The following is a 25,402-nucleotide window of genomic DNA, read 5'->3' as shown; positions in this document are numbered from 1 at the left end:
GCAATTTTAAGAGTGTGTTGGTTAGGTTATACCTATGAAAATATGCAAATAATGACAGGTGTGACTGCTTGCTTTATTCAACACCCCTAATGTCTAGACTGTTTAGGCATCTAAAAATGATCTGAAGTGTTAAAAAGAAAATGGATTGTCATGAAAGAGCAAAGAGATATTGCTAGAGTAGCGTTTCTTCTCTTTTGAAACTAATTTTCAATAGTTCTCTTAAGTTTCTACCTATATGTGCATGGGAGAACTTTTTCATCCACAAGATTAGTTCCAAAATGTTGTTTGAAAATACAGTAACCAGTACTTCAGAAGTGGAGGTGGTGAGACACATAGAGGAGAAATAGGAGAAAGATGGGTCCCATTCAGCAAAACACCAAGAGACAGTTCTTCCTAATTAATTTTGATTAAGGTAATATTATCATATTATTTTAAGGGTGGTGAGGACCAGCAAGCACATGATCTTGGTGATATTTCAGGATTTAGGAGGGGGGCAAGATGAGGCAGATGAATAATTTTGAAGAAGATCTCAGTTTTCACTGGTCTTATTCTGGGATGGTATTCTGGTTTAATCATTTACTTAGTGTTTGTTCAGGATGTAGACTAAAGAATTACACTGGTACTAATTTAAAATGTACATTCCTAAATGTCAAACCATCTTTGATTCCTGTGGAGTAACTGAAAACATTGTTTCTTCAAGGTGAAATGAATATTTATTCCAAAATCCTTCCCAAAAGATGTTTAATTGTTTCGGTAAACAGAGAATTCTTTGTAGACATGGACAAAGGCAAAAATATTAATGATCTAAATAATAATTTCTTTATTTAGACTTTCTTATACTGTTTAGTGTATTCTGATAACCTTGCAATAGGATAACACTGACAACTGCTATTTCTTATAGGACTCTTTAATATGGCTTAATGAGTGTTTTGAGAATTTTTGCAATATGAAATCAGCATGTTGCATTTTTAAGTTGAGTTTCAAGTTACACTGTGTACAATATTCTGGTATTTATTGTGTCTGAAGTCAGAATACACACTATGCATGTGCATTACAGTGCAATAATTAGCATATAATTTTCAACGTTTCAATGAACTTTTGTCATAAAATTTAAGGAGATTTTAATTGCTAGTAATCAGGATTGCATGTTAATAGGCTGTAGATAATTAGGAAACCATTTGCATTTCTCTTCTCACAAATTTTCTTAGTATTTAGACACTCAATACATAACTTTATCTCAGGAGGGTTGAATAATCCTATTTAGGCATAGTGGTAATAGATACAATTTTTTTTCTTTAAGGTTTTCTTTCATTTTTAGTCATTTGGAAATGATCATGCCTTAGGTTGGTCAGATTTACTGATCCTGGATGTACACTATTTTCCCTCTGACTTCTAATAGGCTAGAGCAGACTCTGTCGTCACAGTAACACTGACTGTAGAATTTGCATCCTTCTCTGGTAATGAAGATCATTCTGTTTCAGCAGCACCAAATGATATTTAGCAAATTAGTATCTGCCCAGGAAAGTTCTATTTCTGACACATTTCTGGATGTAGTCCTAAAAAACTGGCCTGTCCACATCCTCTTTCATGTCTGGGGTACACAAAAGAAATACTTCTTTGTCTCCTGCGTGTGAAACAGTTTGAATAGCAGAAAGAGTGTGCAATATTGTCACCTCTTGATTTATTAAGGTGTTATGGATAAAGATGTATTGGTAGAAGTTGTGCATATTTATGAAGCAGAGAGTAAAGATGTAAATTGGAATAATTAAGGCAGCTGTTTATGCAGTATAAGGCAAACAGAGAGAGATGTAATGGTTTTAATGTTCCTGAAGGAAAAAAGTAATAGTCCATTACAAGATTGGCCATTCTAATACCACCTGAATTTGTTAGCATTAGGTGGGGCAGCAGCCACCTTCTGAGGTTTTATATGAAATGTTTAAAGATGCAATGGAAAATTGGTCATACAAGGAGAAAAATACAGTAAATTGTTCAAAAAGGTTACTTTGTGTACACTCTCAAGAAGTTTAAATGAAGGACTGTAGTGGCTCAGTATGTTATGGTTGTCAGTGTGTTGTACTGCATCACTGTGTTGTACAAGTCAATCTAGGAGAAGAATTAAAAGGCTGATGACATAGATGTGTGAAATTTTAGCATTGGGGTTCCAGATAAATTATATACACTTTTTCTGTTGCATGAATCAATTGCTTGTATCAATCTGTTATTAAAAAAATGATGCCTAACTGCCATAATGATGTGTATATGCAGTTTGATTAGACAATAGCAAAATTATATTTTTGAGTAGAAACTACAATAAAGTGAAATCACATAGCTTTCCCTTCCATGGTATAGATGTGTTAGCATTTCCTGCCTTTTATTTTTTGGCCCATACAGCAGAAATTCTGTGATAGTTTTGCTACAGTGTTCTATTAGGACAACAGAAGTTTGTGATGGAAGGAACATTCCTGCATGTATGTGTGTGTGTATCTCTTTTTGCCTTGTACAACTAGACCAAGTATCTGTCTGGTGAGACTTGTGCGAAGGATTAAAAGAAAAGGAGAATAAAAAAACACTCGGAAGGAAAAATGCAGAGACTACCTTATCAGCACTGGATTGACTTTCTTTCCAGGTTTCCTTCTGTTCCCCTTTATTTGTCCATTCAGCTCAGTGGAAGAGGTGGTTCTTTGTCTTAAAACATTTCTAGTATGGGATTTATTCTGACCTATTTCATGCCTTTCTCAGGACAAAACACTAGGAAATTTGGTATTACTTGAAGTGAGTCAATGTGGTAGCACTGCAAGGTGTTCAGAATATTTTATGGAGAAATTTGAATTGACTTAAATGCATTACAGTTGTATTATGGTTACTTCAAAGCATTACTTTAGCAGTACAGAATTAATTCTAAATGATAATCCTTTGATCATTGATATCATCACAGCCCTGAAAGATCAACCACAAGCCTCAGTGAATGTAGCAAAGGTATTTCTACAGATTGCAGCGTTTTTTTGTTACAAAAGACAAAGAATCATCTTGCTGATGTAATTAAGCATATAGTTCTTGTATTCTTGGAATGGAATGTTTATTTTGATTTTGAAATAGTTTGTGGATTGTTACTTTTTTGCTGCGTTTTGTTTTGTTTTCTGCTAGCATGTCAAGGAGATTTATTCCACTGTTTTGAACAGAATTTTTTAAACTTTTTTTTTATTTTCAGGAAGTGTTTTTTTTTTTTTAAAAAAATTCTATTCCATTCTAGAAATTTCTGGAATTTTTAAAATAATAATAATAATAATAACAACAACAACAACAACTACTTTGGTTTCTGCCCATTTTAAGTAATGGGTGGTTTCAAAAGAATTCTTTCCAGTCATTTATTCAGCATTCCAGCTACCTTGTGGTGACAGTGGGCAAAATATGAAGATCTATTTTGTATCCCAAACAGCTTGCAAGTGAAGTTAAAATAGACCAGAGACTATTTGAGACTCACTGTTAGTACACAGTTCATGCAGCTGTGTTGTATGTACATTTTAAAAGCATTAACTCTTTTTTTTTTTCCCCTTTTTGCTTTGGTCAGTTGCTTTTGCTAGTTTATGAAAGCCTGAAAAACATTCATGCTTAGGGATCAATTGCTCAGTAAAATTATTTCTGTGTTTTGTATCAGTCTTGAGAGGAATGTAAAAAGTTAACTTAAAAGTAAATGAAAAAAAATTTAAAAAATACTTTACAGTAATAATCAAAGGATGTGTTTATGTTCATTCTTATTTCAAGCTTTTTATTAAAAGTGCTTGGGACTTGCCAGTATTCTTTTGAACTCATCACAAACTGACCTGAAAGCTTATATTTCTGGCAAATCTCAAATATTGTCTCCCCTCCTTGCCCTGAGGGTTTTTTTATTACTTGTGAACAGCCTGGTGGAAGAGCAGGATTTACACTTAATTTCTCTTCACTAGACCTGTGTATTCCATCTATATGTGGGCTGTACTGTGACTGCTGAAATGTTTTTCCAAACTATTAAATAATAGCCTTAGCGACGTTGCCTGTATGTAACCTCTTCCCTATAAGCCCTTGCCCGTCACACAATTCCTATTAGCAGGGGTGAGACAGTGATTAGAAGAGAGATAATTGAGCCTCTCCAGTCTGCAGTGAGCGCAGCTGTTGCTGATGTTCTTGTCCTTTGCCCATCATACCTTTCCCCTGCCGGAGCAGAGGTGGTCTGCTGCATGCTGAGCAGATGTTTCTCCTTTGCATAGTTATCTTTGGAGTGCCTTTATATACAGAAATCAGATTGCACTGCTACTGTCACTTTTATCTGATGAGAGGAAATCCCAGACGAATGAAGCTGGTTTTCTTTTCAGGCAGCTAAGCAATGTTGCTCAGGGGCATGTTCTCTTTCCTTGCTTCTGTTGCTGCTCACTGTAAACGTTTTCTTTCTGGCATGTTTCTTCTTTAATCCCTTTTTCCCTCTTTGACCCATATCCTTAATCCCATTGGGTTTCTTTTGAACTTGGTTATTTCTTAGTCTTCTGATACATCTGTCTGCTGTAGCTATGAGTCGTTTGCCAACACCACATTTTCGTCATATTCCCTGAATGTCTTTTTCCTCCCACAGTTCATATTAGAGTACTTGAAGAGGTACAGGGAAACTTTCTGGGACTGGTCATTCTTCAGACTGTGATACTGTGTCATTCTTTGATTAATTTCTTCTTTTACTTCTTATCTTCTCCTATTTTTAGTGTTCCCTTTCCTTTTTTATTTGTTCAACTTTCTTGCACAATTAATCATTATTCTCTCAACAAGTAGAAAACTGTAACTGAGACTATCTCAGAGATAATATGGTTCTGTATGTTAAAATCACCAAATACACTCATTTAATATGTCCATTTTCTATATGTTTAAAATGATTTATTTCTCTATTGTAATATAACAAACAAGATTTCTTTCTTCCCTGATTCTTCTGGTAAGCTCTCATAAGAGCGGTTTATTACATCTTGTAAAATCTTTCTATGGAAATAGCCATAATTTCTTTTCTTCTGGCACCTCCTATTTTCTCTTGAAAAATACGATTTGCACATGTGTAATTAGAGGAGGAGAACTTCAGGAAAAAAATTCAAGCAAGGTATTTTTGAGATTGCATTATCTTTATGATGTAGGTAGGAATTTGCTCACTGGTGCCATTTTCAGCTGAGTTTTCCTACTGGGTGTTTTCAAAGGTAATTGTAAACACAGCCTGATGCTATGGACTATATGGACTATGAGTCCATTTGAAGAACAGTCTTCTTGTTATTGGAAGTAACAATAACGTTGTTTCAGCATTGTTTGGTATCTGATACTTTTCAGTCATTTGTTAGTATTGAATTTTGGCAGGTAACTCTTTTTACCCACACATGTGAAGGACTGGTTAAACCACAAATAGACAATCAGGATAAAAGCTTGAGTACCAACCAAAACATGAGTTGTAATTTTCTTAGGCATAGCCAGAGTGGCTCTTTTATTCATGTAAGTTTGATTACAGCAGTGTTCCCCAAAAGAGAATTTCTTCAGGAGCTGAAGTGCTGCATTCAGGAGAGTGGGGAATTGAGTGATGTGTGGGTTTCTGCTGCTCCATGAAGGGGATGTCTCTGCACAATATAAATGCCCTTGAATTTTCTCTTCCTAAGTGAATAAAAACTGCTTTGACTGCGGAACAGAGGCTGATTAATGTTCTCCCTGTAGATATGGAGTTGTCATGTCAGTCTCCCTAGTATTGCTACTTATTTTTAGAAATATTTTCCTATTCTTGTGCCCAAACACTTTTTTCCTTCCATTTCCACCTTTTAACCTGTAAACATTTAAACGTTCTCCATAGATTTCCTTTCTAATAAATTTGGGGATAAAATACTAGTTCAAGTGCCACTGACCTTCTACTTGCATACCTTCAGCTAACCACCAGTCATGAAAACAGCCCCAGTAGTTGAAAACAGGGTAGCCTCTGTGCACTCCCAGGATCTATTCTCAGAGTTGTAATTGATTTTATCTTGCTTTTTTACATTTTCCATTACACGTAATACCTAATCTTGTTAGAATTACGCTGAATTTTTAACTGGTGCACAGCAGTAGGAAGACTTGAATGTTATAATGCTGAGGACAAAACTAAAAGTGGTCCAAAACTGAAACTGGCAGTAAAATTTTGCAAAAAACAAAATCAGGAATATCATGGGGCTTAGGTGACTTCCTTTATTTTTTCACTTGTTTATATGCCATGAAAAGATATGAGCAGCATATTTTAGTAAGTGTGTATTAAAAAGAAAGTATTGTAGTTTTGGAGGTTTTGTGACTAAATTTGTCACAAAACTTTGTGGGAGAAAAAGACTGCAATCAGTAGTGTTGCTTGAGGTTATTTCTTAGGAATCTAGGACTTGTTATTTTGAAAGATCAACAATGTTAGATGGTTTGGGATGGTAATCCTTAAAGAACAACATATATTATTTTCCACTGTTTTAAATAATGACAGTGTCAGGGTTTCTTTAAATGAATGAAGTTTATACAGGACATGCCATCTATAGTATGACTGAATAAACACGGAATCCAACCTTTATTCATGAAAGGCAGTGATCTCGGGCTAATGCCGCACTTAACTCTGTACTTTCAAAATGATTTGCCTGATCTGATAAATTATGCAGTCTTTTATTTTGACCTTGTAACCTTGTAGAGTTTACTCAAACTGACTCCACGGTATTTGCCACATTAGCAGTATAATGGCTGTAGCCAGTTCTTGTACTTCAGTTCGTTCTGCAGCAAAAGGTAAACACTGGACCATGAAAATTTATTGATTCAATTACAAGATATACACATAGTACCATTTGAGAAGTGTTTTCGGGATTAAGTCATTACATGTCTTCTGTTTGGTCAAAAATCTGAAATATATAAACAAGGAAGCAAGCAAGCACTGAGAAATATAAACTGCTGTTCTTACTGTATGTAGAATGTGCTGTTAGACATCAATCTCAGAGTTGTTTAGGTCGAAGAACAAGGCAGACATTGACCTCCCATGCCTTTCTCCCTGACCAAGGTAACTTTTGCCCTCAGTTGCTCCTGCAAGTATGTTATATTTTACTATGTAAATTATTTTTGTGGAGGATTTTTTTTGTGTAAAAATCTAGGCTTTGCAGGTTTGTTTTTTGGTTTTTTATTTCAACAGAACTGATGACAGTACAAATTTTTTTTTCTTTAAGCAGTAGAAAGCAAGCCTTCAAAGAGAAAAAAGTAGTAAATTGGCTGGAGCATACTGTCATGACATGACATTATTAATTTGTTTCATACTGTGTGGCCAATTTTGTTTCAGACAACTATACTTTTAAATGTGACATGTTTTTATCGTACACTGGAATATCTGATCCCTATATCTGTTCAGTCTGAGGGGCTGGGCTGTTTTAATAAGATTTAAAGAAAAAACAGAAAAATAATTATCTCTTATTGTACTGAATTTGAGTTTATAATGCAGACAAGGTAAATTCTGCACAACTTCTATTAAGTAAGTTACACAATGACATGTTAGTAAATATATGTGCAGTTAGGAGGCATTTAATATATTAAGAAATCATCTGAAAGTCCACTGAAGATTTAGGATGCTAGTGATAAGAAAAATATGAAAAAATTGTTAAGAAATAAAAAAACAGCTGAAAACTAAACCAGAATGTTTTCTTTACTTGTATTTATTTTTTCTTTTGCATACCATCTTTTGTTTTAGTTTCCTTTTTTTTTTTCCCCAGGTGCATAAATTAGAAAATTATTAATATCTCCATCTTTGAGGGCATATTTGCATTTTTTCTAGCTAATGCAAACAGGACAATTTTGTGGAATTGCATGTGAGAAGTGAAGGTTAATACCCAGTTTAGGTTAGTGCTTTGTGCATTGAAGACACGAATTCAGAACATGGAGAAGGAAGACATAAACAGGTTGTTTGTTTCTCAGATGTTGAATTAAAATATATTTACCCTATGCAGTGCAGTTCTCACTGTTTGATCTGTTGTTATTTGTCCCTGCTTTTTAGCACTGAAAGGTGTTTTCTGTTCTTCTTTCCTTGGGTTTGTTGTTGCTTGCTGTGGTCAAGGTATATGATGTTGCCACTGATTCATGTGCAGCTCTGGTAGAATGGCTGAAGTTGCTTTGTGGAAAAGTGTGACAACCATGACTAATTAGAACAGTAATATTTCTGAAGTAATTAGAAAACTAGAGCGAGGTGAAGGAGTGGGACTTCTGGGGTCTCATTACCCAGTGTGTGGGCATCAAATAACCTACTAAAGCCCAAGCAGAAAAGTAGTCAATGACAACATAAATACCATGTTTCCACACTCACTTGCCTTGGCTATTCAGCTTCACAGTGCGATTTTAGAGCTTAAAAAGAAATGGCAAGAAAAGTGGGAAGACATGCATAAAAGCATTCCCTTCTTCATGGAAAGGGACATGAAGATGGCAAAAAAACTGTTGACCAAGAGGAGAATGGAGGATAAGAAATGGAGGTGAAGATAACAGAGCTCTAAAGCTGCAGCTGATGAAAGTAATGGCTTCAGAAAAAGGTGCAGAGAGGCATACCTCTATCCAACTGTACCTGTCAATGAAGGAAAGGGAGAAGGATAACTATCTGTGTTTGGGCCTATAATATAAATAATAAATATGAATACTAAAATTGTTCTAGTTATGCAGGTATAAATTGTGTGTATCAGCCTGAAAATGCAGCTGTAAGCTTTCATGTGATAAGGCTTCAGAGTACTTTGACATAAAAATGTTCTTTCGTGTAGTTTTTGCTGAATTGCACTGTGGCTGTGTATATATGTTGGTGATGCTGTTGGGAAGTCCATTAGGACAGAATTTCTCAGTGATTCTCAGGTGAGCTCAGTATGGATGTTGGCCTTTCAGAATGTGTGGTAGAGGGGCCACAGCAGTTCAGCTGCAGTTCTGAAATTCTGAGTATCATACAGCCTTATCTGCCCTGCACTGGCCCTTTGGAAGAAAATTGCTGTACAAATTTGTTTTAAAAAATGCAACATGCAAACATCAGGATGGCTGCAGGCAACTGCTCCCTTGTACAGGCAGCAAGTGTTCAATGGTAAAATTCATTGAACCAGAAGCTTATGTTTTTTTTAAAAAGCTGATTTTTTTTTGGTGGTGATTTCTACAAAATCTAAAATACCTGTGATTTTCCAGCTAATAGTTAATTTCTATTATTTTACACTGTCTGTAGAATGTGGAGATTGAAGGACAAGTGTTACAAATGTACTTCCACAGGGGAAGCTCTACCAGAGTGTGAAATAAATCAGGGGTGAGCGTTAATCTCTGCTTGTTGTGTAAAGAGTGGTGTGTGATGAGTGTCTCAAGCTGTGCTGTGATCCAGCAGATCAGCAGAAGCTACTGAACCTCTTTGTCAGAAGGATGGGACTCGGTTAGGATTAGATGAAAGAAATGGTAGACAGAAACTTTGAAAGTGAGAAAAATACTGGGAATTAGGAAGTGGTCAGCTCTGTGGCACCACTGTATTTAAATTAATGAAATAAATATTAATTAATAAAAATATTAACTGAATTTTCCACTTCATTGCTTGCTGCTACCAAAGACTTGATGTTTTGGCAATAGGAGTTTCTTTGATGGCTATTTGAGATTTCCCAATGTATATAAATACAAATAATTATGTATAATTTTGTATAAATAAATTTATTTAGATATTTTTATAAAGGTCTTTACATATTTAAGAGCTATGTAAACCTCAAAATTTAAACCACATTTCATATTCTTTTTATTCCTCATTGGGAGAGAAAAGTGTGGAGCATTGAATCCAGTCAGAGGGTTTCTTGGTTTGCTAGATCTTTCCTCTTTAGAGTTCATCATTGATTCCATATGTGTATCAACTGTCCAGCCTTCATGGTGAATGGTACCTTTTATCTTTAGGAAATCTTTAAGCAATTTAACTTTACTCAGCTTATTGTTCAGTAATAAGGAAGTAATATAAGGAAAGTGATTTGAAATATAGCTTCGTGCAAAAAAACAAAAGGAACTACTTATCCATTCATTATATAAATATAACTGTATGTATTACTATTAATTCAGTATCATTGACTTTGATTGACATGAGTGGTTATTATCACTGTAGTTTAGTCTTGGAATAAATGGTTTCATCAGGAAATAAAGTACTGATTTTCTTTATAAGAGACAAAGGGGGTAAGCTTCATTTTTGTTATTTCTAGTGTGCTTAGAGCACATAAGTAACAGGATCAGAGGAGGAGTAGTCAAAAACATCACAGGTACTTCATATAATTTTCTTGCAACCTTAGCACTTCACCATGAACGTTATAAATGACTGATTCTCCTTTAGGTTCTGACTTACTTTAGAATGATGTATGAAATAATATGTGTTTTGCATGTCCTGTTTGTAATGATAAAGGTCATATAGTATCATTTACATAATCTCCAGCCAGAAATGAACTCCAGCAATATCTTCTGTATAACATATACATTATCTGAGGTTTAAAACTCTCATTATTCATGAAAGTTAATTTTACAGTGGGTGTGAATGATCTATCTTATGGCTGCTTTTTTGATCATTCTATAAAATAATATGAAGCAAAGCCTGCACAAATAGCAGGAAAACCAGTAAAGAGTGATGCATTTGCTTGACTCTGTGTATACCCGATTGGATCTTGATTGATGGCAATCATTTGTCTTTGTCAAAAAAAGGAGAAAAATTCAGACATTGAAATAAGAGTGCTATCAAACTTTCTACAATGGCAGAAAGATTCTATTAATGTAGCCTGAGAGTATTAACTGTCTCTGCTAGAAAATGATAAAGAATGTTAATTTTTTTTCTTGAGCATGTTTAAGTGTAAAGTGCATTATTTTGTCAATGTGGGAGGACTGAAAGGGGCATGCTACAGATTTATGGCATGCTGGAATTGGAATTAAAAAAAAAAAAGAGTGAATTACAAAAAAAAGAGAGAAACAAAAAGGCAAATAGAAGAGTCTAATCCTTCTGATTATGATTTTGCAACAAAACAATAAAAGTTTAAGTAGCACAGTGTCGTAAAATCCTTAATGCTGCATTCCTATTGATATTGAAGCTTTGAAGACTAACTTCAAAGGAGGGTGAACAAGAGCAGAAAATAGATATAAAATAAACAACAAAAAAAAAAATTGACAAGCTTGGTTTTAGAAGTCCTTTTGTATGTCAGATCTAGGAATATTGACCCGTTACTTGAATGGGCTTTAAGGCAACTTCCTTATTAATGATACATAGAAACACAAAGCATATGGCTGTGGGTAATGGTGTGTTAAAGGGAGGGAAACGCTGTTACTCTATACAGTAATGCTTGCAATTCAAGAATACCTTCTCTTTTAAAATAAATGAACATATAATTTTTTATGTATATATAAACAAAGAAAATGTGAAACCCCAAAGAGTTAATCATTGGATTTATTTTATGTCATTTGTATTTGTGGAGTTTGTTATACATCTGTAATGTTCTCTGGTTCTAAATAGCTGTGTTAAAATTTGATGCCTGAAACAATATTTTCAAAATTATGAGAACACCAAATAAGCTGCATGAGCACCCTGTATACCCTAGGAAGGCAAATATTTTTTGTTCTTAAGCTTTTAAAGAATAAGAAAACTGCAGGATTCAACCTGAATGCTTACTAGTCCTTGATGCACTCTTTAAAGTAAATATTTGAGGGATTGTCATTTTAAGGACAGATGAAAGAAAGGTGATATCAAAACTGAACCAGGGCCTGCAGTTTTATCCAATATCCACACTAATGTGCTATGTGGCCCTCATCACTCTTTTTAAAGGGTTTTTATGTTAGGTTGGTTTGGGGTTTTTTATATTTCTGCATTGTGCTCCTGAAAACACTGTCTAGCTTTGCCGTACTGTAGTGTGTGTCAGATTAAGGCAGCAGGCTTCTGATTCAAACATTAAAAGGCAGCATAAGCAGTGTAACCTGTCCTTGCCAAAAGAACCTCGTAGTGACATCATTAAGAAGCATTTTGTATTAATTAATTTGTTAACTTCCATGAAGCCTTTGCTGCTGCTGCTGAAGATACCAAGATGTGATTTTAGCTGAGTGATGTTATATTTATTTTAGATATTTTTTTTATTGGTAAAGTAGGTGAGACATGACTGGTATGATTGAGATCTTTGCTGTTTTAAGGAGCAGCTGCAAGATTACTTCATAGCAGGGAAATTTTGTAAGTGGAAATGCTGTGTTCATTATTCACATACACACACTTCTCTTCTGAAAAATAACAAAGGAGCACCAGACTAATATTGTAGGACAGGACTGAGGTCCAATTTTTCAGGGAGCAATAGAAACAGGATCACTTGTATGACACTGTCTTAATACAGACATTATAGAAGAAATATTTCTCCCCCCCCCAGCTTTCTTTCAGTTCTTGTCTGACTGCATATTCCGTCCTCATTATTTCTTTATCAGATTTGTTTTCTGACCTATTACTTTTCCCAGGTTTTTGTCCAGCCACACCTGGGTTTTGTCCCCCGTACTCTCTTTTCCAGCTGATTCCCAACTCTGTCCTCTTTTCTCTGCTTGATCCACAGCAGATGCATAGTCCCTCCCCTCTCACATGTTTATCTTCCATGACGTTCACATCAAGATGCTTTCTTTGGTGCCTCATAGGCTCTTTGTCCCTCCTGTACTGGTGAAATAATTTTCTTCTTTGTGTTGCATAGGTTGTTGGGGAGATAACACCGATGAAAGATAACTGCAACTTTCTTTGTCTTGATCTTTCTGGAGCAGCCACTTGAGAGAATTTTTTCTAGAGAGGGAAAGAATATTTCAGAGACTTTTTTTTCCTATTATTGGTGTTACTTTTTATTTGTAGTAGATAAAATTGTGGATGAGAGGAATTGTTCTTAGTTGGTCTTTGGGATAGTGCCTGTGTGTTGTGGACAGAACCCAAGACTGTTCTTGGTGGGCTTTTGATGCGTGTGAGGTCACAGTCCGGGTGTGATGGGGGCAGCCTGAGAGGCACAACCCAGGGAAAGATGGACAGCAGCTTCAAAGGTGTTTTTCCATCAGCTAATACTACTGATTGTGCACAGACTGTGGACTTCCAAAGCCTTTAGCAGGGCCACGTTTGCCAGCTTTGTACGGAAACAACCAAAGACATACTTTGGACAGCAGCTTCTATGTGAAAAATGAAATGAAGTTCTCTTAACATAGCTGACTTTGACTTGACAAATTTTATTACCAATTATTAAAATATAGTAAAGAGAAATTAAAATTTCTCCTCCAAATCCCATGCACTGTAATCTTAGTGATGATTGCAAGTCTGTCTCTGTTCCCCTTACTGCCCCCTTCCCTCATGGGAAATTTTGGGAGAAAATACCATCTTGCAGCGATTAGTATTGAAGATTGGTTACTTCTATCACACGGTTTGGTAAGTAATGCGTAGCTATTGCTGTGATTTGCTGCTTGCCCGCATAGCTTCACACATGTATTTCATTTCCAAAGTTAAGCAAAGTTATTCCTTATAAAGAGGGTGAAAGTCTAGATGAAAGCCATCCCTTTTGTGAAAACCATATTCTCTATCCCTCTTAGTGACTGGTACAACAAAGTAAATCTTAATGGTGCATGATACTGAAAATGAATCCTGTGACCTTGGGAAGTTGTAGCAGAAGATCAGGTTTTATTTGAGTCCTCCTGCCATTGTTTGCATTACTGTATCTTTAATTTTTAGTTGCAAACTGTAGTACAAGTAGCTGCATGTATGTTCTGTACTTGAGATAGTCCAAATTAAAATTCCTAAGTCACTTTAAAAAACCTGAACTGGTTTGTGCATAAATTAATGTTTTTTATTCTTTCTAGGGCTCTATTCATGAAAACATTAATGTTTTTATGGCAATGGAAAACATTTCATTTTATCTTATCCTTGAAATCTCTTACAAACTATAGAGGCTTTTTATTCTGAGAAGGAAAGTGAAAACATTCAATTTTCATGATGAAATGAAACAGTGTTTTCTTGATTTTGAGTGTCAGTCTGAATTGACTCTTCTGTCAGAGAGAAGCTAATTGCAAAAAAGCCATGCATTTCGAGTCTGTTACCAAAACTTCTCTTTATGAGTGTTTTCTGTGATGGATTTAATATGCTTGGTAAACAAGGTTTTGTGAAAAAGTTGTGTTACAAACTATATCAAAATGTTTGAGTTCCTTAATTTTTTCATCATTGATTACTTAAACAGTAAGTTTAGCAGGGACAATACATGGTTATTTCTAAAGCTGAATAATGGAGAAAGGTGTGACTAGAGATAATTATAAATACATTTTATATATGCAGGAGGGAGATTATGTTCAAGGAAGAAAACGTGCATTATAGTGCAGTACACTTAAATTATGCTTATAAGTATCTGTACCATAATTTGAGAGTGGTGTGGTCTTAAATAACCTTCCTTGAAGAATAACAAGAATTAACATCTCCAGCGAAAAATGTGGAGAATTGTATGGTTATTTCAGGGAACTGTTCTGTTCTTACATTTGCATTCTAGATTTTAAATAGGAAGTTTATTGTTTTGTTAGGAGTTTCTTTAATACCTAAGGGATTTTTCTTTTCAGTGTCCCAACTATAGTTTTTTGTGAACATTAGCAGTATCACATACTATGCAGATACTTGGTTTATTAACACACAGGTGGAATTATATAGTCCAAAAATGAAGATTCCTGGAGAAATCTTTATCTGGGGGTTGAAGGGACACTTTAGAACATTCCCAGAAATGTGCACAGGTCCACCTTGTTGTTTTTCACTGCAGTAATTCTTCCCAAGCTTGGGGATTGAAGGCCACTGATACTTGGATTTATTTGAAGTTGCTGTGGATGAGTACTTGGAAGAGAAATACGTTAGGAAGAGGAAGGCGTATAAATAGACAAACCACATTAGACTTAGGAAATCCCCTGAGCTGAAAATAGTTGGAAACTGGCAGAGTGCTTGGGGAGAAGTTGTACATGATTGGATTGATCTTGCTTTTCCTTAAGGTACCACTGACATTTTGGGATGCAGATTCAGGTTAGACCTTTGGTGAGAAAATGTACAGACATTCCTGTGCTCTTTCTATCCTCTGAGTGCATTCATGTCCCTCTTCTGCAGGGACAAGGAGCCCGTTGAATGGTTAATGGTAGCACTGCATTGATGGGGTTTGTCTGCAGCCCTGTGTGAGTTTCAGCTGAGCCCCTGGCTCTCCTCTTTGATGGGAGTTTCTTGGTGGTGCTGAGTTGTTTCCCATTGGGAGTGACAGTGCTGTTTCCATTTCATTCCCCTCTGTGATGGGATTGCTGTGTTTGAGAAGAACAGCTTAATATTGAGAAAGTTGTTTCAATGTTAGGAAAGAACCTAAAGAGGTATGTTGGTTTTCCTACTGATTTGTGAGTTTGTGTGGGTCATTGTTTGGTTGTTGGTTTTTTTTTTTTTTTATTTTTGGTGCATTTGTCTTAAAAACAAATAAAAGTGTTGCTAGATGAAGAGAGAAGCTGGAAGCCTTTCCAAGAAAGGTAATAACTACCCTGAAGAAGAAATTTCATTCTTTTAAACATGTGTCTCTATGGATGCTAACGCAGAGAGGGAAAGAAGTTGTGGGTGTTATGCTCATGTTTAAATCCCCCAAATGAAACAGGAAACATTTCCTGGTTTGTTGCTTCTTAAGCTTTAATTTTCCAGTTCTTTTATCAATGCTGTTTTATAATGTTGGATTTAACATTTAGTATTAGTCTTGAGGATAAAGTTAGAATATGTGGAGGAAAGAGTATTACACTATCTCTTGTATTGATTGGTCCAAGTGTTTGTTATGAAGTTTTCTGTTACTACATTTCTCTCTTGGCATACCTGTGGAAAGGAATTTGCATCTTCTTAGCAGTTTCTGATATATCAGTGTACAAGGTTTTATCCGGGGCTAAACCCTTGGATTATTCTATCAAAGGAACCTCTTGGGTGGTTTAGCACTTTTAACATTGCTCATTCTTTACTGCAAGTAGTCCTTTGGTAGGTTTTGTAACATTGATAAGGATGGCTTCCCCACTTCTGTTTTGTGAATGTCATGAGGGCTTCACAACCTTCCAGTGGATCTCCAGAGTCTGTTCAGTAGCTTAAATAGTTTTCATAGGATCCTGTCAGGTAACAGTTTTGAACTTGGTCCCCTCTGCAGCACCTTTGAATTGCCAACCTTTTGTCGCCTGCTTTGTTGATCACATATAACAGAAGAGAAAGTGTGTTTGCAGGCTACCATTTCTTTTATTTAAATCTTCAGTAAATACAGAATTCTCTGTGTAATCCAGGAAATGGTGCTTCATCTTAATTCAGTGCTGTGTTGGTTTTTTTTAGAGATGGTTTGCAAGGCTTTCAAGGGAGAAATTTATTTGATAAGTTACAGCTTTTTAAAGAGAATTGAGTCCTGTTGCTGTTTCCGAAGGATGCTGGGCTAGTATGGAAACAGGAGTCTTGCTCCATGTGCTTCTCAGTGGTCTTGCTGCCTTGTGCTTATTGTTTCCTGTTTCAGAGTGCAGTACAATGTTTGCAGTTACTTCAACTCTCTCTTACATATGTTCCTGCAATCATCACACAATGAAGTCATTTCCCAGATTTTGGTCTCCTCAGATTTTAAATCCTGAATTAAATCTCAGAAGAGAAGAACCTTTAAATTAAATCATACTTAATTTTATTTGATTTTTGATTGGGATCTTTTTTTTTTTAAAGCTTTGATTTTGATTGTATCAGAAAGTAGTAGAAATGCAGGTGATATTGAAGTTGGGTGTCTCTAAGGCGTCAGTATCTCCTAACCTGCAGTCTGAATTGAGAATTCCTTTCCCAAGGTGCTGTTTAACAGTAGCCAAATGTGCTGTGAACCTTTGAGAGTTGCTTACTCCCCCTTCCATAATTTTAAGCAGAGGTGCAAGGATATTTAAATTCATTTGTGCTTAAGCAAGAGGATGCAGGGGGAATTTCCTTGTGTCCCTAGGTGTACTCAAATTCTGTCCACAATAAAAAGATAAAATTAATATATTTTTAATATTTAGGCATTTGGAGGCCTCAGGGAGGTTTGTCCTCTATTATTGTATGTTAAAGAAAAAAGAAAAAGTTGTACCCAAGTCTCAGTCATCTTTGTTATTCCTCTCTGTGGTAGTTGTCGAATTATTGAGTTAATTTGGTTAATAGATAGTAATTTTAACTTCAAAAAAACCAAACAAAATCAAACCAAACAACCAAAAGAAAAGAAAAAATCCCTCAAAAAAAATCAAATAAAACCCCCCAGTTAGACCTTTCTGTCAGAGGACTCAGAAAAAATATATACAAAAGAGAAAAAAAACCCCAAACTTCCTGTAGAAGAACATAGTGCAGAAAAGTATTTATTGAATCAGAGGGGTGCACTATTACATTTTTATGGAAGCAAGAAAAGTATCCAGCTGTTAAGAGTGCAATAAAAAAAAGATACAGGTTAGCCGTAGCTCTTAAAGTGTAAATATATGGGAGTGTGATTTCATCCTGTTTCTTCTGGAAGAGATGAAATGTTTGCAGCAGGTCAAATCTAACAGTTTTGGTAAAAGCGATACTGTAATTCCCGTGTTTAATACTTTTGGAGTCAGAACAATGTACAAACAATATTACAGAACTGACCAGATTTTCTTGTTTTGGTCAAAAGTTGATCTGTATTACATCCACAAATGCTGAAAGATGGTGATGTCAAATTCCAAGCTACTGTAAAGAATTAATAATAATATTTCAAAGTACATTATTCCTCACAGAAAACCTGCTGTTGCTGTAATTAGTGGGAAAATAAATAGGTACTTCCTATGCATGTGCTTAAGGTGAAAGCATCAGAACCAAGAGGAATGGCTAAGATTGAGATGGCTCCTTTTTCATATTGTATCCTTCAACATTTATTCTTACGATCCATTGCTCATTTTGACAAGGAAGGGGTGACCAAGTATGGCAGACTAAAATTCCACATTATCATACAAACAGCAAAAAGCCTCCAGCAAGATGCAGTGTACCTATTTTTTGTATATTGTGGGAATTACTGTTATTTTCAATATGAATAGCAGTTTACAGGGTCTGTATGAGCTGTAGTTACTTTGCAAAACAAATTGTTGACTGCAGTTGGGTGTAGGACATGCAAGATTTGCAGAGATTTATGAACAACTGAGCCAAAGCATCCAGCTGCAAATTTGCTATACATTCATTCTTCCATGTTTAAATCACATCTGAATTAATTTTGCTGAAAGCCGTAAGAAAGTTTTCATGTTAACTTCGGGTAGAAAAGTGGAATAGTTTTCATTTCAGTTAATTTATAATTAATCTTGACAGAAATGCAACATGGATCGAACTGTGTCTCATAGTGAGATCTTTGGAATGCAGCTTTATTTTAGACTGATCATAATATGATCAGCCCAAGATAAGATAGTGATTGCAGAATACATGATTAGAACTGCACCGTGTACTTAAGCGAGCCCTCTTTGAAGTATCAGTGTGCACTGGAATGCCAGCACTTCAAAGAATGCTCCAAAAAGCTGGGACTGTGGTTAGCTACCAAGGGGTTAATAAAGATCAAAGAAGAGCATACATAAACTCATACATAAACAGAACTGTTTTTAAACTGGAGGTTAATAATACCATTATCTAGGACAGCAACACCTTAAAGGTGGGCTTGTCTTCCCTGACATGGTGCTTTATAATGCGTAAAAAAAGACTGAAACGTTTATAGTCAACATTTTTTCTTGATTGCTTTTTAAATGAGGAATTCAAAGCTTGTCAGTGCAGAAAAGAGTCTCTGTGGTATCTGAAAGTGGCATTGTTGTTCTGGTTTTGTTTGCATGCTAGTTAGGTGGGAATGGATTTTTGGTACAATTCCGTGAAGACACAGAAATTGGGAGTTCTGGGCAAGGAGTTTTAGCTGAGGTGCCTAATGGGTGAGACAAAGAGATAATCTCCTATTTGCTGTATAGAAGCATACTAACAGCATTTCTACTGGTTTTTAAAATGTAAAATCTAGGAATTACAGATTTGTGCTGTTTGTACTGTCACTTTTATATGGGGAAATAGCATGAATCATCTGTTATGACAGGCTTCCTTTGCTGATGTTGCCACCTTCTCCTCTACGCTGGAAGCACCTGAGGTTTAAACTGTACAAAGGTCCCCTGTGACTGTGCTGAGTCCTCAGAGTTCTGTGCTAAGTCCATGCACATTTTGTGCCTAAAGTTCATAGTCTGCTTTTCACATCTTTCTTCTGAAAGACTCAAAGAAGAATGACACTACTGTCTCTTCAGGAAACCCCCCTCCACTCTCACCTTTTGATAAAACTGAAGCTCAGATAAAGGCAAAGGTCCCTTTAGGAAAAAAAAAAAATCCTTTAGAGACAAAGCCAAATGTTTTCTTGGAGAAGGGTTAGAAGAAGTAAACAGACTATGCTGATCTAATGGATTACATTAGTGTTCTGCATAATTGATATTATGCCAAAGAAGTTGTACTCAGAGCCTAGGGCCTTTGTTATGACCAGTTCCTGTTACTGCAGCAGTAACTGTGGTAGAGATTAAGAGCCTGCCTGCACATGAGGTTTTTTCCCTTAAGGATTCCCAGTTTTTTCCATTTGTGAAGGTCTGTATCCTGAAACTATGGAATATGAATGTCTGTGTATGGAGAAAATTAAGGTAACATGAAAAGGCAGACACTCCGTTAATATTAGCGTACGATAACATGTGTCTTTTTTATATTCTTCCTCATCCTTTCATTCTTTTCTCTCACCTGCACATCTCTTTCCCTTAATTTTAGTCACATAGTAGCTGGTGAGGCTGCAGGGTGAACAAGTCACTGATATAGAACAGAATAAAAAAAATGAGCTCTAATAATCTCAGCTGGTTACTGTGGTTTGGTTTAGAGTGGCCACACAAATGCTTGTGTGAATACAGCTGAGAGAGGGAAAGAGTGTTGAACTGTAACAGGTTGTGCCATTGAAGAAAGGCAGCATTTCTGAAAATGGCAGTGCACTTACTGGGATTTAATTAATCTTTAATTAATTAATTAATCCTGAAGTAGATACATAATCAGTGAAGTGTTATGAAATACACACAGAGTGTAGCTGGCTGAGTAATATTTTAACTGCAACTTCGACTCAATACTGATTTACAGAAAAAGTAGTATTTCCTACTGCATCAGTAGTCTGATTTGCCACGTGGCAAACACTTGTGCATGGGATCTCAGCATGAAATTTGGAACTTGGTAATGCTGCTGAGAACTTGCCTGTTAACATTGTCAGCGGTTGCTTTGCCATCATCAAGATCAGTGTTTTATTTTCCAAAGTATGTTATATATTTTTGATTATGTTACAAGTCAGTAATATATCTAGATATGTACAAAACATTTTTTGGATAAATGTTTAGTGACATGTGGCTAGTAGTATGCTCCTTGTGTGGTCTGGTGTAACTTGGATTTTTAGATCAGTCTGTGAAAGGTTATTACAAGAATATTGAATTGCTTCAGAAAATGTTTCACTTGCTTTCTGAAATTACATTTTATCGAATCAGTGGAATATACCTTGCATTTTACTATTGCATACAAAATATGAGAGTTTTTATATTCTGGACATCCATCTGAATGCAATGGAAATCTAATGGATTTCAGTTTGCAAGATCAGGCAGCCTCTTATATTACAAGAAGCCCTGCAGTCTGCTGGAGATACTCTACCAAAGGTTTTGCAGTATTTTCCAAAACTTCAGCACTTTTACCTTTAGGTTAACAATCAAATCAATGCTGAGAGATGAACAGACTGAGGAGCCTTCTGGGCAGCTCTGCCCAGAAGGACTTGGAGATGCTGGTGGAGGAGAGTCTGGACATGACCCATCAGTGTGCACTCACAGCCCAGAAAGCCAAACATGTTCTGGGCTGCATCCAAAGCAGCATGGGCAGCAGGGGAAGGAGGGGATTCTTCCACTCTGCTCTGCTCTGGTGAGAGCCCCCCTGCAGTTCTGCATCTGACTCTGGGGTCCTCAACATGCGCCTGGTTGGAGTGAGTCCAGAGAGCCATGAAGATGATCAGAGGGCTCAAGCACCTCTCCTGTGAGGAAAGGCTGAGAGAGTTGAGGCTGTTCAGCCTGGAGAGGAGTTCAGGGAAATCTTACAGCACATTCCAGTACCTAACGGGGCTACAAGAAAGATGAAGGGGGGTCTTTCTACAATAACATGTAATGACAGGACAAGGGTCGGTGGCTTCACAGTAAGAGGGCAGGTATAGATTAGATATTGAGAGGAAATTCTTCACTATGAGAGTAGTGAGGCATTGGTACATGTTGCTCAGAGAAATTGTGGATGCCCCATCCAGGAAGTGGTCAGATCCAGGTTGGATGGGGCCCTGAGCAATGTGGTTTAGTGGGAGGTGTCCCTGCTCACAGCAGGGAGTTTGGAACTGGATTATCCTTAGGGGTCCCTTCCAACCCAAACAGTTCTATGGTTCTGTGATTCAAGTGCAAATGCTTATTGTTGGATTTATTTTTTTTTTAGGTTTGTTTTTATTTTTTGGCTTTTTGGAGAAAAATGTTTGTGTGTATTGCAGAAGATACCTGGTTTGGCTTCTTGAAACATTTTACATGGAAGCTGAAGTTACCTAGATGTAGACCAAGAAGCATTCCTGAACAGTGTTAAAATAATCTGGTTTATCTTTCCTTTAAAGATGGGCACCATTATTTTGTGTTCTTTGATTGCTTTTTTGTGTAACTTAGAAGGAACACCTGATATTCTGCATTTGATGAGCCATTACAACCAAAGTGTGTAATAAATAATAACCATAACTTGGAGTAGACATGCAGTTGGTGATGAGGAAATCATGGAGCTGCCTTCTTTTACGTTTTCTTTCAGATCTATACTGTTGTTCCTGATGAATGAGTGGTGTTGCCACTGTTTTTGGCTGTCTATGAAACTAATTTAGCCTAAGTCTGTGTTGGAGCATCTACACCTTAGAAATTTTCACCACTGATTGATTGCTTTGCTGACAGTCTTAGTGAAGAGACCAAGGATTGATTAGGTGTGGAGATTGACTCACCTGCTTAGCTCTTCAGTTAGAGTTCTGACAAGGAGTGTATAATCGCAAAATTTATCTTGGTATCTTCATCCAGCCTTCTCTGCTTTTAAGTTTGTTGTGATTGCCTTTTGTGGAAGTTTTCTTGCCTTTCAGGTTAAAAAGCTTTCTAGATAGGTCTTTTAGAGCTCTAGCCATCCTCTGTCTCTGAAGATATCTATAACACTCTTTTGCTCTTTTGCCTTTCTTTAAATTTCTTTGTTTCTCTTTTATGTTCTGTATTTGTTTATTTGCTACTTCGCTCGTCTAAGAATCTGAATGGGGGCTTCTGTGGTGTGCTGAAATCCATTCTTACTTAGCTGGTAGCTTGACTACAGCTCTAAGACCTCTCAAAATGTTGCTTTTGTAGGTTTTCATTTTCTTTTCTCTTCCTTACCTCACACGGTCCCTTTACCACCCACACTGGTGTGTTGACTTGTTTCTTTTCTGGGATAGCAGAGTATCTCAAAATACACGGTGTAATTCTTCAGCAATTTCATGATACTCTCAATATTATCTGGCATGGCATAGGTTCAATTTAAATCTATAAGGATATGAGGGCAAATAGGTAGTTTCCTATTTTATGCCTAAAATACCTTTGCTATGATACCATAATAAAACTAGTGTAGCAGTTGGTATTTGTCTCTAATTGTACTAATCTTTGACACTGGTAGGAAATACAGGTTTCTTGTTCTGAGAGTGGGGATAAATTGAGCATTTAGACTTCTCACTGCCCGAAGTGAAATGACTTATTTTTTTTCACGTCACAAAGTCCTGAGGAAACGGGTTATATTGGTCATTTAAAATTTGGTCTCATCTCTGTGCAATTTTAACAATTAAATTAGATGCATGGGAATGAGAGTACTCAATTCTGAGTACATAGTCTGGTAATTTGGGAAACCGTTGGAAAAATAAAGCAATATAATTGTTATGCTGTTTGAATAAAACAATATAAAATCTTTGTTTCCATTCAGTCAATATTGTTACTAAGGAACCACTAATTACTGTGTATCATGTTGGTAAGGGCTCTGACAAATCCATGCAAATGATATGATTTATAATTCATAAATCCCTGATCCCCTGAGTGATGTTGCTCTTGCACTTAGACTAATTGAGTACTTAGGTTCATCGATCCAGTCCATATAGCACCTTTAGTCTGTATGGCAGCCTTTACTGCAGAGCCTAACTAACAGCAACTCTTGTTGTCAAATGTCCCCTGTAGACACTGTAGTATCCCCAAAATCTGTCTCCTTGGCCCTTTGCTTTAAACTCCTTCAGTCTGCCAGCAGTCAGTTCTGCCCAAATCACAGCAGTATTTCTGTCTGTCTCTGCCTGGTTGCAGAGGTACAAAGCATGGTACAGCATTGCCTTTTTGGGGATGGGACTTCAGTGGTTAATTGCACTTACTAATAAGGCAGTGCAGGAGTAGCTGTGTGATGTAGTGGTTTATATTGGTTCTAATAGAAACTGGTTTATATTGGTTCAAAAATGCATTTTTTTCTAGTAGCTGCTCTCAAAAATGGCTCATTTGTAGCAATTAGTCAGCACTGGTGTTTATTTTTGGCTTTGCAGAGTTTTGTTGGATGTTTTTCTATGTGCAAAGAGTAGATAATTATTATTTTTTTCCCTTCATAAGGCAGTGGTTGCCAATACTTACAAATACGAAAATACAGTTTAATATTGGTTATGTAGTTGTGTGTGAAGACCAACACTGAAGGAGATAGGATCCTATGCAAATTTCGTATGCAGAACTGAAAATAAAAGCAAGGGACCAAAGATATATTATGTTTCAGGACAATACTTCATGCCTGATCATCGTTACCTATTTTCTTAATAATTTTAGCACAGTTTTGTAATGTGCTATAATTGTATTTGTTATCCAGAAGAATGGCATCACTTAATTCTCTCAAAATGTGGCGAGGTAGATGGATGACAAATTAATAATTTACTATCTTTGCATAATACTGCAGAACACCAGAACACCAGAAGGATTGATGGCAGAAGAGGTTAACAAATTTTAGCAGCTTCCATTAGCTTTTCATTGTCATATGTTTGTGGTGCCGACTGAAATAAGCTTTGTAGGAGATCCCAGTCCAGGGAACTAATTACTTGTGCCGATTGCCACCCTGATGAATAGACCCTCATTGTATCATTCCCCTGAAGACGAGGAGCAGGCTGTGATTCACGACTGCATCCTGGCTGATATTTGATAATAATTTTAACAGATAAATGTAGGAAGGCAGAATGATGAAGTGCTTATCCATGCTGTACGACTATCAAAGGCATGCACATAGCCAGCTGTGTTCTGCCTTTTTTTCTATAATCACTAATGGGGAATTTTAAGTTATTAATCGACCTTTGAATAAACGCATATCTTACTGTATTTTGTAGTTTTTCTTTGGTTAATTCTTCCAAAAACATTGAGTCTTATAATCAGAGCAACCCAATTTTAGCATGATTGTAATACAGACATGTGTGAAAATAAGATACTGGGGAATTTGATTCCAATACTTTAATATTTTTCTGAAATTAAGCAATTAGGAAGATGAAGACTAACACTGCCTTTTCTTTGGTGTTAGAAATAGGCATAGAATTTTAATGAAGAATGCAAAGACAGTCTCCATTTTGATAAAATTATTTTCAGTAGGAGTTTTTAATATCTATAAATCATGTTTGAGAGTAGTGTTATGCAAATCATACTGGCTTTTGTTACTACATTTGTTTGAAACCTTGATTTACCTTAACTAAAGCTAATCTCTGCCTTTAAACATCAGAACTATGAAGTGTTCTTAATGTTGTGATCTGCAAATTAGTTATGCCTATTCATTTGTCAGTGTTGACAGGTATACTTTCTATTAGCTCCTGGATCAGAAATGGATTATATATCTGCATTTTCATCTATTGTTTTAATACAACCGTATTAATTATTCTGTAAAGAAACAAAGTCCAGGTTTTTTAATCTGGATGTACACGTTTTTGGGGTATCATGGCTATTCTGTGCCTCAGGTATTTTCTGTTTGTTTTTATTCCATACATGAAATTGGTCTTTTGTACCTTCTCTGGCCTAAAATACTGTTTTACAGTGGTATTCACTCATGATCATCTAAACAGATAGTAACTGGCACTTATATATGACTGTATTAAAAAGATCTATGTGTATTTGGAGTGTAAAATGGAAAATAATGAATTTGATATAACCTTTTCTAGATGTAATTTTTTAAAGTATGCTATGTAGCCATTATTACGCATCATAACATGTAGTTTTTAGTTAAATGTAAAAACACAACTACATAAACCAGAAATGCAATCTGATTTGCTCAAAAATAGATTGCTGTTTCACT

General features: G+C 36.1%; 1 protein-coding gene across 5 annotated transcripts in view; it reads left to right on the top strand.

The window, feature by feature from the left end:
- The window catches only part of LRBA (LPS responsive beige-like anchor protein), a 367,479-nt gene that overhangs the window by 163,898 nt on the left and 178,179 nt on the right, over positions 1-25,402 (top strand). The window lies entirely within an intron of this gene.

Source organism: Cyanistes caeruleus, chromosome 5 (genome assembly GCF_971803275.1).
Source record: "Cyanistes caeruleus chromosome 5, bCyaCae1.hap1.1, whole genome shotgun sequence".
In the NCBI taxonomy this organism is placed as follows: domain Eukaryota; kingdom Metazoa; phylum Chordata; class Aves; order Passeriformes; family Paridae; genus Cyanistes; species Cyanistes caeruleus.
This window is presented reverse-complemented; position numbering and strand designations above follow the sequence as displayed.